This window comes from Schistocerca cancellata, chromosome 4, assembly GCF_023864275.1.
Source record: "Schistocerca cancellata isolate TAMUIC-IGC-003103 chromosome 4, iqSchCanc2.1, whole genome shotgun sequence".
NCBI classification, from domain to species: Eukaryota; Metazoa; Arthropoda; class Insecta; order Orthoptera; family Acrididae; genus Schistocerca; species Schistocerca cancellata.
In genome coordinates, this window is record NC_064629.1 from 922878138 (window position 1) to 922893452 (window position 15315).

Consider the following 15315-nt stretch of genomic DNA (forward strand, 5'->3'; position numbering starts at 1 on the left):
TTTTGAGCAGGTGCCAGATAAAAAGTTTCCTTTACTTAATTAGCCTTTTCTGTATATACTCTTGACTTCAGTTTCATCTTACGAAGCTAAAGAACCATGTGGAAACTCACTTGTAGCATTCTGAAAATAATTCTCGTAGTAAAAGATACATTTCACATATGAGAATACAATTGTTTAGCCAGTCTTGGTAGGTGGGCTGTGATATCTAAAAATGACTGTTGCAGGAGGCGAGTGCAAAGCACTCCATACATCAACCAGTGGGCTTTGTGTGTGCAATACACAGTTCACATGAAACAAATATTTTACCGTTACAGTCACTTGTTACTGACAAGGTAACTGCAACGCACATTTTAAAATGCCAGCTGATTGAAGACCTAACACAATATTAATTCATGGAGACAAGTTTGTGACTGATAAGTCTACTGTAAACCTTTCTAGTATAAAATAAGGATACTGTAGTTACATTTCAATATTGCAGTAGCAAACATATACTCCCAAATACATATTTGAAAAAAAAATCATATGGAGGTTTCGTCAGGGGTGTTTAAAAAGCAGACAGCTTGTATTTGTGGTCTTATACAATGTGATTAATAAAATTAAATTTCTATGTACACACTTAAGTTGCTGTGGTGGAAATTTCATTGTGCTATTAAATATCTCATTATGTGGTTTGTGCATCAAATGACTTATATTGCAAACTAACAATACATTAATATGCCACAAAATATGTCAAAGAAGTTTATAACTGTTTACGTCCCTGAATAGTGAAAGTTATTCGCTTTAACCTTGTTGTAAAGCATCTCACATGGCCTGCAGTTGTAAAGTGCTGGGACAAGAGTTCTGTTATATAATCATGGTTCATTTGCTTCTGTTCTCCAAATCATGGGGATATCCCGGCCATGCTTCCATGTTGCGGGCTTAAAAAAAAAAAAAAAAAAAAAAAAAAAAAAAAAAAAAAAAAAAAAAAAGGTGAGGTGGCCGTCAACTACGTACCCTCAGACTCAGAGTTGAAATATTATAAGTTTAGGCTGGTTTCATTGTCTAGGGACCAGGATACGCAGTTGCCGCATTACAAGCCAAATACTGCTGAGTCTACAGAATACAATATGAATATACACATGAATCGAATGGTCGAAGCGATTGCGAATTTGAATGTAACACAGAAATTTATAAATGAAAGATCGCAATTAAATAAAATCTGCAGGTACTATTTCAATGACTTTAAATTATGAGTACGATAGTAGAAGTACCTTTAAGAATGCCATTTATTACTGTAAAACACTTATTGGTGTTCTATCTCCAGTGACCACGCACAAACATCTCCACTCTCCAAGTCTTTCCTGCGACCGTCTGTCAGTGATCATCGTCCAGCACTCTTCTCCCCCGTCCAGTACTCCTCCCCCACTTCCATCCAGTCTCCCCATTAACGAGCGCTGTGGTTGGCTAGAGCGCTCCCGCCATTTCTCCAAGCCAACGCACACTCACAAACATATTGAAACACATACTAAATATTGGATTTACATTTAAATAACTTGAAATTAAATAAGTATTCCTATGGCTGGACCATAAACACGCTCTAACATACATTATTAAATCCACAAACAAATCAAATAAACATACATCAAAGGAATAGAAACAATAGCAACCCAGTAGCCTAATGTCTCTGTGCTTTCTAAAACACAGTAAATATTTGACCAATTTCTTCATGAATAGTATATATCGGATATAAATAAAGACATAGGTGAATAAGTATATTTATAAGCATGCTGCTACCGTTTTCTCGTGTAACTGACACGATTAATAGTAATCGGCCACTTTGACCTCCAATAACTCATGTACTATTCAGGCTACATGCCTGTAATTCATACCAATTTAGGTTTACACTAATAGCTTTCTAAAGACACGTCGATCGACTACATCGGATGAACCGTTTAGATTTTGGAAATTCGTTGGTGGGTGTTACTTGTATAATTTAATCAGATATTAAATTTTAAACTAATAGAGGTACTTAAAATCTGATTACACCATCAGAATCGTCGTGCAAATAATGGTAACGTACATGTTTTTTTTAAAGGTATCATGATTCCTCTGGCTATTATTAATTTCTACATGAGCTGTGAAATGTCTGCTATTATGGTTTAACAAAGTCCGCCATCTTTGGCACTCCTGGCATACACATCTCCTTCATCGACACAAAGCACAGTCCTCGACACCGCATCAACATGGAATTCCCAGCCACGCGGTCGGCCTGGGGCTACCCCTCTTGTTCCAGCCGATGTTCGGCACTACGCGGACGCTGACGAGCCACGGCCGCGCCAACTCCGAACTTGGATTATTTTCAGGGCGCCACAATTCGCCCGTTACCTCACAACGTCGGCGACCAAAGCGAATATTCATGGATCCAAGATCATGCTCTGTATTTGGTGGGACCAGCTCGGCGTCGTGTACTATGAGGTGTAATACCAAGTGATACAGTCAGATGTGCTCGTTATCGAATGCAATTAATGCGTTTTAGCAGAGTGATTTTGCAGCATGACAACGCTCGAAACCACGCTGCAAAAAAGGTCAAAACGTACTTGGAAACGTTAAAATGGGAAGTCCTACCCCACCCGCCGTACTCCCCATACGTGGCTCCCTGTGACTGTCACCTGTATAGATCAAAGGTGCACGGCCTGGCTGACCAACACTTCTGATCTCATGAAGAAGTCACAAATTGGATCGCTTCAAAAGACGGACAGTTTTTTCGACGTTGGATTCGTACACTGCCCGAAGGATGGTAGAAAGTAATGGCCAGCGATGAAAAATACTTTGAATGATACATGTGTAACCAATTTGTTTAATTAAAGCCTCAAATGTTGGGAAAAAACGGTGGAAGCAAAGTTCTACACCTTGCAGTTAATGGAAGTCAGCCCTCAAGTGCTTCTCAGCTGAGTAAAATGATGTATAAGTGGTGGAATTCATTTTATTACAAAGAGAACTGGTGCTCTTGGACTTAGACAATATGGTTTCGTTTAGAGCATTGCCCATATTTCTCATGTCAACATGAGTAACGTTCAGTGTACGTTATGGACAGTCTATTACATAACTATATCAGTCCTTTCCACAACACAAGCTGATGCAACTTAAGATTAAATTACAAATTGTGTCCTGTTCCAATGTACATTACTAACAGTGCAATGCACAATAGAATTGTCATGTGATGTGATAAGCACGTGTAATCAATGGCTTGAAACACCTCAAAAGTAGAAGGTAGCTAATATTACTCCAAGAGCTGTAGAACTCATGCAGATTCGTGGCAAAACAGTATATCAAGAATAGGAAATTAAATTTCTTGGTGTCTCAAAACATACACTACTTACAAAGGAACATCTATTTGAGTAATATTAACAGATTTTTAGTTTTGAGATCTAACATCCAGCAATAAGTTTACTGTCCATTTCACCGGCGGTCGTGTACAGTCTTAGACATAAAAACTGACCGCCGGCCGGCTGCCACAGAGACTATGTCCGAGTCGTTCGCTTAAGGTGGCCAATAAAACTGACCGCCCCTGACAACTCTAAGTCTGGCCATCTGCACAATCTGGCAACACTGTAAGATGCGGAAGTGTTAGGAGGAAGTGTTCTCTACTTCCGAGATTATGTCAGATTGTGTTAGCCCGTGGTCTAGTGGTAATCGTCATGCAATCTGAACTTATAGTCGCCAGTTCGCGTCCAAATGTATTTTTTTTTCACATTTCGGCCCTCGTCTAAAGTTATGGGTCTGATTGAACATCGAAGATAATTCGCTTCACATTCTACCCACCAGCAATAACAAATACTTCTAGAAACAATTCCACAGGACAGCTGCTGGCTGCGTCCCGATCATAACAGCTTACGCTCGAGCGTTTCCTCGCGCTGCAGCGGCTACCGGCCACCGGCCAGACGCCACCCGCCGCCTGAAATCCGGCGCCGCCCATGTGAACGCGGCGCCACGCTGTCAGTGTATGTATCAACTGTAATTTTCGAATTTGAAGTTCTAGTTATCATCTTGCAGTTAAGCATTGGATTTTACATACTTGAAAATCATGAACTACGGTTAAGCATTGTAAAATTGAGTCGCAAGTGGAAATAGGTGTAACATCTGCGACACAATATTTGCATTTGTTATAACAGAGGGGTTAATGCAGAGGAGGCAGCTAGAAAGATTTGAACTGTGTGTGGAGCGAGTGCTTTTGAGAAAAATACGCAAGAAAAAGATATTCTTGTTTCAACAACGATCGTTCTGGCATGAATGATTTTCCACATTAAGAAAATCTCGACTACTGATATATGTGATGCATTACCATTTAACCATCATGCGACATTTGCATTCAACAGGCAAAGTTCAGAAATCTGGTGTAGGAGTACTGCATGCTCTAATTTGAAACAACAAAAGTCAACGGAGTGACTATTATTGAACGTCATCAGGTCGCTCATTGAGCATTCCTATGCAGTACTGTTACTGGTGACGTGTTATGATGCCTTTATCGTTAACTTCCTAAGAAGAAAAGAAAGGCTGAGCCCCACCAAAAGACGTAAACTCGAACAAAGAGTAGTGTGAACATAATATTTTACACTCTGTTGATTTGAGAAACAAAACTATCCAGGAGATTGACAGGAAAATCGTCTCTCAAGCATTTGTCTCTCTCGTCATATTCTCGCAAAATTTTACTTTTCCCGCTCTTGATCGATCAACCGTCAAGGAAATTCATTTCGAGAGGAAAACACTCTTAAAACTACAGTGGTTTAATGACATCGTTAGAACCAGTAGGTTTCTACAGGCGTAGTATTTGTAAACTACTTTAGAATTGAAAACGCAATTAAAATTTTCACTATACTAATACAAATTAAATTCTATCAGTCTATCTTAATAAAGCATTAAGTATCTGTAAAATGATTGTGCCTATTTTAACACGAATTAGTAGGAAATTACCGACTTTTTACTTCAAATCGGTTCAAATGGCTCGGAACACTATGGGACTTAACTTCTTAGGTCATCAGTCCCCAAGAACTTAGAATTACTTAAACCTAACTAATCTAAGGACATCACAACAATCCATGCCCGATGCAGGATTCGAACCTGCGACCGCAGCGGTCGCGCGGCTCCAGACTGTAGCGCCTAGAACCTCTCGGCCACTTCGGCCGGCCATTTGACTTCGAAAAGATCTATATTTACTTCATTTCCTGTATCATTCGCAAGTATTATGAAAATGTGACAGTTCACAGATAAAATTATGTATTCACAACAACAAAAAATATGTCATCAGAAAACAAAAGTGGCATTATGAATTTGGCAGTACCGTCAGGTTTTCGCTCTGACACTGAGGGTTGCTGAAAGTAGCAAGACGTATTTTTCGAGCGTTGTCTTACGATTCCCTTATTGAGTTTGTATCTGCCTGCTTGTAGCTCTGCTACAAGAGAATTAAAAATCTGGCTTTCAGCGAGTCTCGAAAGGCGAACGAAAGCAGCTTGCACCGGGTACCCAAGCATGTTACCTGGGAACTGTTTTTTTCCTAAAGTGGGTAGACATCCTTTTGAGATTGAACTGTTGGCAAATGTCAGTCAGACGTGTGCCGTTGGTGTAAATGTTTCGGTGTGTTGAATTTGTACCAATGATTTTTCTACAGGTTTTTTCTGTCCCAAATAGAGAGTTGAAGTCTCCCATTGGTATTTTCACGTCATCATGGTGAATTTTGCTCATAGTTTTTCGAGTGTGTTCCAGAATTTTTCGACATTTTCAGTGTTTCATTTTCGATGTTGGTGGGGGCATGTGCATTGATGAGTGCATATTATTTACTGGGGCTCTGAATGAGCATAGTCATAAGTCGACTGTTGATGGGTGTGATTTCTTTGACAGAGTTGGTGGTAGATCATGCCATGCCGAAGATTGGTGCGCCTTTCGCTACCTTTTTTAGTATTTTGTTCTTGAAGATGCAACGGTTTCCGTAACGCAAGGTTTCGTTGTCAGTTAGTCGTGGTTGTTGAAGAGCAAGGATGAGAATTTTTTGTCGGCCGATTTCTTATGTGAGATTATTTAGTTTTCATGTTTGGATCAATGTATCGATGTTTAGTTTTCAAATGCGTGTTTTCTGCTTGTAGGGAAATTTACCACAGATCTTCGATATTGTCTGCCGTGCTATCCTGGACTCCCCAGAATCCGAAAATTCAGCTGCCGCCTGTCGACGGGCGGGTTGTGTACCACCTGGGGTAAAGTTGACTGCTTGCACAGTTATGTTTGCTTGTGTTTCATTGGTTTGGCCTGGGTGATACCAGGACCGGAAAGGAGCAGAGAGTGTTGAAGAATTTGGAAGCAAATATTTTCAACCGAGATCATTGAGCTAACAGACGGTGACCAGAGTAGCGGTGATTTTCACTCAGACGTGTCTGGATTTTGGGTTCAACGGATTGTGTTAGTATTTGGCTCGCCCCAAGTATTTGATTTCCTCAGTACCACCCATATGGGGGAAGCTTTCCCCTATCCGCCACACGGGATTGGTTCAAATGGCTCTGAGCACTATAGGACTTAACATCTGAGGTCGTCAGTCCCATAGAACTTAGAACTACTTAAACCTAACTAACCTAAGGACATCACACACATCCACGCCCGAGGCAGGATTCGAACCTGCGACCGTAGCAGTCGCGCGGTTCAAGACTGAAGTGCCTAGAGCCGCTCGGCCACAGCGGCTGGCCACACGGGGTTATTATTATTATTATTATTATTATTATTATTATTATTATTATGTCATCAGCAAATCCGATATGGTGTATCTTCCCACCACTGAAATAGATGTTTAGTGTTCGATTCAATATTTCCGTCACATAAATATGGGTTATAATTACGTTACATTGCTGCTAGTAGACATATTTCTCACTTTTTCTTAGACAGTTGCTACCTGTTACTCCATTAAAGGAATTTATGTGCGCAGCATTGTTGCAATACAGACGTTCTAATTACCCGATTTCTGTCATTTCATTTCGATACCAGATCGTTCTAATCGGATTCAGCCAGTCAGTCTTAATGTGGATATCAGACTACGGTTCTCATCATATGATAGACTGGGTAAACCACATTCTTAATCGGACTGTTGAATCTAGATCACTTAACTATGACAGGGCCTGAATTCTTAAACACTATGTAAAATAATAATACAATGTGCTTATTACAAATACGTTATTTAAATATAAATATATGAAGTCACGAAATAACAGTTTATTTACAGGAGAAGAGCCCCATCCATCATAGCACAGCAGTGCAAGGTTGGTTTCAGGGCCAAGAGAGGACAAAGCTGTTGCCGTTTGTTCCACGATCACCGAACATCAACCAGATAGAGAATATGTGGGCAGAGGTAACAACGTCATTGCCATGTGGACCTACAAATGCAAGCGACCTTTGGACGAATATAGAAAACGTATGGTGGGAAGTAAACCATCACGCTACACTATCGACGACTCAATGAAATCAATGCCCCTACGCCTTCGAGAAATCTTACGTAATGATGGCGGGTGGGATGGTTACTAAAAGTATACTCATCCACAAAATCCATGTGGACAATTATCTGATAATCGGTCAAGCTTTGCTTTGTCACAGCTCTTTAGCATACAAGTCCATTTACTTTCAGTGTCCTCCCTACAATTCTTGAAATGCAAGGTAATTGAAAAATCTCACCCACTCGACGCCAACTGAGGAATTGATTGGTGCATGTGTTGTTCAACACACAGTAGTAGCCACCCTCACTGGAATCAATGAATGTTTGTGTACGTGTGTGTGTGTGTGTGTGTGTGTGTGTGTGTGTGTGTGTGTGTGTGTGTGTTTTCGTGTTCACGCAAAATCTGAATCAATACTATTAACATTAGAGAGACAACCAACAATAAATATTGCATCAACTATGACTGCAAAGTATTTCCATGCGATAGGAAGTTACAAACTGAATTTTTACTCAGCGACGAATTCCCCTACAGCAGTGAGGATATTTGCACATGTCTGTATTCAGCAATGACTGCCAGCTGCGACAACACTTCGCAGAATCCATGCGGCAGGCAACGCAACTGTGCGTGCACTTCAGACTTCATTCAGTACGACGGCAGGAGATGGACGGAAACGTCAAATTAACGTCGCTTTCCGAGTCGTATTCAATCCAGAATGAGGTGTTATTAAGGTAGTTGGGCGTTCTAGCAATTACACTTTGATAATTCCCATATGAGTATTCCGATAGCCAAACGAACCCGTTAGTGTGAAGCCATCGGGAACTGCATTAACATCAAACTGCAAGAACTTGAGACAATACGTGGACTCTTCTCTTCGCTGGGTGACCTATTACTGTTATGTAGGATTCTGTCCGTACTAGGCGTAATGCAAATGGAAATTCACATTTATGAGGCGCTTTCTTGACAAACATCAGCAACTTGTAATCACTGCGAGTTACAACTGTGTGATGATAATGGTACCGGTCGTCAGTAGTTGTGGTGTTGTTGTTGTCAAAGTGCTTACAGTAACGTTAATGGTGGAGCACATAATTTAGCGCTGACTACCTACTTAAGTAAAGATAGTGTTGTGGCGTCGTCGCTTCTCTTTATTTGGCATCAGCTTGAGTAATCCAATTTAGCGAACATAGTACTCCATTCGCGAGCTGCTAATGATACAGTATGACTACAGAGATCATCGTGCGGGTATTACATTAATTCTGCAGTGAATTGCTTAACAAATATTACCCTCAGCTATGCAGCTGGAATGAGTCATTACACAGGTACTCTATGTTGCACTTGGTTAAGTGATCAGTTCGCTGCAATCCTGCTTCTACTGTTCGTAAATACTTGTATACTGACGATTCGTTATTTGACAGATGCACTGCAATCTGATCAATCTGGTTCGCATGTGTATGACATGGGTTAACGCCGTCACAAAGCAATGACTAAGGATTGGATGCCGTTGAAGTCCAGTTACATTGATGGCAAGACAAATGTTCGCAAATCACCTCAGTTGCTTCAAAAGACAATTGCATCTTAAATATCGAAGGACCGACGTCCACACTGTCACAGCGCGTTGAAATACAGCAACGACGGCAGATGAAAATTTGTGACCGACTGGGCTTCGAACCTGGACCTTTGCTTACTAGACAGACGTGTTGACCACTGCACTATTTTTTTAAAAAAGTTTGAGAAGGCTTTCAGCACCAGGTAGGCGGAGGCAAAGAGGCCAGTGGTCGAAGATCCGAGGCCTGGCCACAATGCCTCCCCCATACCAGAGTAGCTGCATTATTCCCATGTATTCCATGTTTGTTCCCATATCTGCCTTAAACTGCAGAACAAAATTGAAGTACTAATTAAGGTAAAATAAATTACAGATTGCCGCCTCCAATGGCATGCGTTCCTTGTAGAACATAACTTATAACAGTGAAAAGGGTGACGGAAAAATACATAACAAACATTCATTCAGAAATATATTCACAATTTAAGATGTCATGCACTTGATGCATATGAGGTCTGTAAGGAAGCCATATATTTTTCAACAAATGAAAGAAATTTCGGAGCCGGAGGGGTTTGCCAAATTAGAACAGTTCTGATTTTAGAACCAACATAAAAGAAGATCCCACGAATAAAAAAAAGTGAATGAATAGTATTCTGCTTCTAATCAATAAAACTGTCCACCTCTTTGTAGCCCACATAAAGCAACAGATAAAAAGAATTGAAACCATTCCTTATATTTGTTATTCTTATTCAGCTTAAAATGTTCTTCTGCAATATAAAGCATGTACTCTTCTAAGTTCGAAGTTTTGTTTGTTAAGACGTAAAACACAAACTGTCCCAGAAGCCACGAATACCTGTTATTCTTTGCGAACGGGTAACATTTCCAGTCGGGTTGTAAAGCTTCAGTTATCGGTATATGACTTTCTGCGGTTCTGTTGATAGTGCTAATTTCTCCCTAGTCCAATTCCAAATTCTGATTCTATTTTCACATAAGAAGATGTGTTCTACAATTTCTACAAGCCGACATTTGTCGCAGTATGAAGATGATCTCAGTTTCATTTTCCATAGTCGTTCCGCTGTGGGTATGGTTTCGTTTACGTCGTACCATGCGGCACTGGTAGAATTTTATTGTTGATATTTTTACAGACGTTCATCCAGTTTTCAGTAGGTTAATTTACCGGAATTGGGTTGTGAAGACGGTGTCTGGTAATACAATCATAGACGGTTCTAGTGTTGGTTTGTGCTGATGGAAGTCTTATACAGCTCCAATCGCCATAGTACTTTCGGGCGTAATCTAGGCTGGCATCTATACGTGCTACATTAACAGGAGCGTTCCCATCCCCAGGATCTAACGAGAGGAACAGAAGTTTCTTGATGCCTGTCTTAGTGACATGTATCAGTTTAAAAGCACATCTTTCATTCCAAGTCCTCCGTTTTGACTCTGCAAAGTCGCCGTGTGGGAGGATACTTTGAAGATATTTTGTTTCCACACATACCAAGACGCTACAGTTAGTATTTTATGCGCGGTGACCTGCGGTATCGGTAAGACTGCAGCGACATGATATATTTTGCAAAGTATGTATGTATTTATAAACTGAACTTTCTGCAGTCGGTCTAACGATCGCATGTCATGGTCCTTCAACAACGTTCTCACGACGTTAAGTTTCGGCTCCCAGTTGTTCGTGGCCATGCGCTTGGGATTCGCCCTTAACCACAATCCGAGTTGGAGTCTCTCTTCAGTTACATCTAACCAGTGCGCACCTATTGCACTATTGTAAGAACCGAGATGCAGTATTTTGGATTTAAAATTTTGTAAATTTGTGGTAAGATCTTATGGGACCAAGCTACTCAGGTCATCGGTCCCTAAGCTTACACACTACTTGATCTAACTTAAACTAACTTACACTATGGACAACACACACACCCATGCCGGAGGGAGGACTCGAACCTCCGACGGTGGGCACTGTCGGGACACAGCAGCCAACCTCTCTGCAGCACCTATCAACACATGCTCCTCGTCAGACGCGAATTCCCATCTTCCCGCCTTCCCCCTCCCCCCCCCCCCTCGTCAATTATTCCATTAGTTTTGAAAACCAACTTTGAACGTCCTTATTTGCCTTTGCTTTGAGTTTCTTAGGGTTACGTACTAACAGCTGTATGTCTGCACTCAATAAAAAGTGGACGTCTTTATATGGAATTTTTTTATGCAATTCGTCTGTACTACCACCTGCTAAAATATCTACTATTCCTCCTGAAACACCCTCAATATGGATATATGTGTGGTGTCTGTTCCTTCGGACATGTCAGAAAGAAAATACACTACAAATCCGGGTTCGAACCTGGTCAGGCAAAAATTTTCATCTGACGCCGTTGTTCTGTTTTAACGCCCATGACAGCCTGGACATCTGTCCTTCGATATTTAATTGATTAACAAGGCTGTCTATTTCGATTAGTAGTGTCTGTTCTTTCGGAAATGTCCGAAAGAACAGACACACACGCACACTCACACACACACACACACACACACACACACACACGCACACACACACACACACACATTTTTATCGTAAGTGCTATTCGGAAAATGTTTGGCAACTCAGTGATAGTGCCGGACTGGAGCTGCATCAACCTACCCATTTCACTAGATATAGTTGTAATTTTCTGAACAATTCCTGTTTAATAAGTGACAGCGACAGTGTCTCTCATCGTTTACTTTGTCGGAAACCTGCTTCTTTCTGCCCTATCTTAGACTACAGCAATGAGTGATTGCTCACGTTCTTGATACCTCACTGGACGTGCTACTGCAACTGTAGCCAAAGATTCAAATTCCGCTGGAAAAGTATGTTTCAAGTCAGACGGTTTTGCTCCTCCCCTACTGTCATTGAAAACGATCACAACGAAATTAAGTATAGGAATCCTATGAAACCCTTGAGTTCATACTGCGGTGCTGTTCAGATGAAAAAAGCAGTTTTTCACAATTATCGCCCGCATCTCGTGGTCGTGCGGTAGCGTTCTCGCTTCCCACGCCCGGGTTCCCGGGTTCGATTCCCGGCGGGGTCACGGATTTACTCTGCCTCGTGATGGCTGGGTGTTGTGTGCTGTCCTTAGGTTAGTTAGGTTTAAGTAGTTCTAAGTTCTAGGGGACTGATGACCATAGATGTTAAGTCCCATAGTGCTCAGAGCCATTTGAACCATCACAATTATCAGATGACAGATGGAATTTGTCAGATTCCACTAATTATGACTGCTTTATTAATTGTTGGTTCACAGGCGCTTTTCTGCCGCTTATTGTAACTGTTTTTGGAATGTTAGAGCTGGAAGAATAGAAACATCAAATTTTCGCCATATGGAATGTTCGAATTCACCTTAAGTCTTCACGTTTCGAGCAAAGGCAGAATATCTGTCAGAAAAGCTGACAACAATAAGCCAGGCCATGCCTGTCTTCTGGCGGATGTGCCAATGACAGTGATCTCAATAACAATATTGTACAGCAAAGATACATTGCCAACTCAACCACTGGAGAAGCTCCAAAATTGTGAATCGCGTCTGGTGAATAGGCTCGCAAAGGTTTCGGTCCGATTAAGACAGTGAAACACAAATAATTGTCGCAGTTATTTATTTATAACATTTAGTTTGCCTTCAGTGCATCGATGTAATACAAGTAACTGCACTCTAGCCCCCAAACCTAGTTACAGAAATGCGAATAAGACTGATTGACATATAATGAGGATCTTGCGGTCCTTGCCATCCGCAACTTTGAGACGAAGCTATAGTCACTTCCGAGGTCACTCGCAGAACACATCAGCTGGTATCCTTCCTGGCAGTATAACTGAAACTTGGCAACACTGCAGACTATGTTTGCAAACTCTGTGACCGACGAGTTACTTCCTTGGTGGCACATAACAATCCTGTTAAATTCACTTGATATTATCGTGTCATTTCAATTGAATACTGCGAGTAATTTTCTCGTGAGATGTGACATAAGGATATCAGTTAATGCTTTTGAGTCAACGAAAGTGGTTCCACACGGGAAATATAACTACTCTCGTCTCTTATGTTGCGATTTATCTGCCATAGCGGGTACTGAGCCAATAAGTACGTTAGACACACCGCATGTATTCACGAAGTCCTAGGTAACGTTCTTCCGTGTCAGGTGCACGCTGCCTTTGTTCGCCTTTCGAAACTCGCTGAAAGCCAGAATTTTAATTCTTTTGTAGCAGAGCTACAAGCAGGCAGATACAAACTCAGTAAGGGAATCGTAAGACAACGCTCGAGCAAAATTCGTCTTGCTACTTTCAGTAACCCTTAGTGTTGAAGCGAAACCTTACAGTACTGCGAAATTCATAATGCCACTTTTGTTTTCTGCCGACATATTTTTGGCTGTTGTGAATATGTAATATCTTTTCGAAGTAAAAGTCGGTAATATCCTACTAATTCGTGTTAAAATAGGCTCAATCGTCTTACAGATTCTTAATGTTTTATTAAGATAGACTGCCGTCGTGGTGTTTATGTAGTAAGCTGAATTTAATGTGTATTAGTATAGTGAAATTTTTAATTGCGTTTTCCATTAGTTTACAGAACGCAACAGTATTCATCAAAGAGAAATTAATCATCAGCAGAATTTTCTTTCACGACATCTAAAACAATCTGACAATGCTAAAGTAGTTTACAAATACTACGCCTGTAGAAACCTACTGGTTCTAACGATGTCATTAAACCAGTGTAGTTTTAAGAATATTTTCGTCTCGAAATGAATTGCCTTGACGGTTGATCGATCAAGAGCGGGAAAGGTAAAATTTTACGCGTATATGACGAGAGGGACAAGTGCTTCAGAGAGGACTTCCCTATCAATACAAGTGCCCGAAAGACGACTTTCCTATCAATCTCCTGGATAGTTTTGTTTCTTAAATCGACAGACTGCGTTATCATGCAGTAGCACAGGGGATGTAGTTTTGTTGCTCGATTTTCTTACACTGCGACCGAAAGGTGTCTCAGTTGTTGGCAACAAAATCCAGCTGTGATGCACACACCCCTTGGGCCAGAATTCGTAGCCCAAAACACACTTTTGGAGCTATTAGATGTAAAATATTATGTTCACACTACTCTTTTCCCGAGTTTACGTCTTTTGGTGGGGGGATTCTAATCCATCACATATATCCGTAGTCGAGACTTCCTTAATGTGGAAAATCATTCATGCCAGAACGATCTTTGTTGCAACAAGAATATCTTTTTCTTGCGTATTTTTCCCAAAAGCACTCGCTCCACACACAGTTCAAATCTTTCTAGCTTCCTCCTCTGCATTAACCCCTCTGTTATACCAAAAGTAAATATTGTGTCGCACATGTTACACCTATTTCCACTTGCGACTCAATTTTACAATGCTTAACCGTAGTTCATGATTTTCAAGTATGTAAAATCCAATGCTTAACTGCAAGATGATAACTAGAACTTCAAATTCGAAAATTACAGTTGATACATACACTGACAGCGTCGCGCCGCTTTCGCATGGGCGGCGCCGGATTTCAGGCGGCGGGTGGCGTCTGACCGGTGGCCGGTAGCCGCTGCAGCGCGTGGAAACGCTCGAGCGTAAGCTGTTATGATCGCGACGCAGCCACCAGCTATCCTGAGGAATTGTTTCTGGAAGTATTTGTTATTGCTGGTGGGTAGAATGTGAAACGAATTATCTTCGATGTTCAATCAGGCCCATAACTTTAGACGAGGGCCGAAATGTGGTAAAAAAAAAAAAAATATATATATATATATATATATATATATATATATATATATATATACACTTGGACGCGAACAGGCGATTATAAGTTTAGAATGCACGACGATTACCATTTTTTTAAAACTTTATTTTATTCGTTTTCGTTCGTTGCATCTGCTCGTGGCGATCGTCGCTAGACACCCGTTTCAGTTCGTCGTTGATCCATTAACCCAGTTTTTTTATTACAGAGGGCAGCTAACCCTCTGACCGAACTTTTTTTTTTTAATCTCATTTTGTTCGTTGTATCTGCTCGGGGCGGACGTCGCATAACACCCACTTCAGTTCGTCGTTGATCCATTAACTCAGTTTTTTTTTTTATCACAGAGGGCAGCGAACCCCCTGACCGAACACGCTGAGTTACCATGCCGGCTAACCACTACACCACGGGCCCACACAATCCGACAAGTTCTCGGAAGTAGGCAACACTTCCTGCTAACACTTCCGCATCTTACATTGTTGCCAGATTGTGCAGATGGCCGGACTTTAGAGTTGTCAGGGGCGGTCAGTTTTATTGCCCACCTTAAGTGAACGACTCGGACTTAGTCTCTGTGGTGGCCAGCCGGC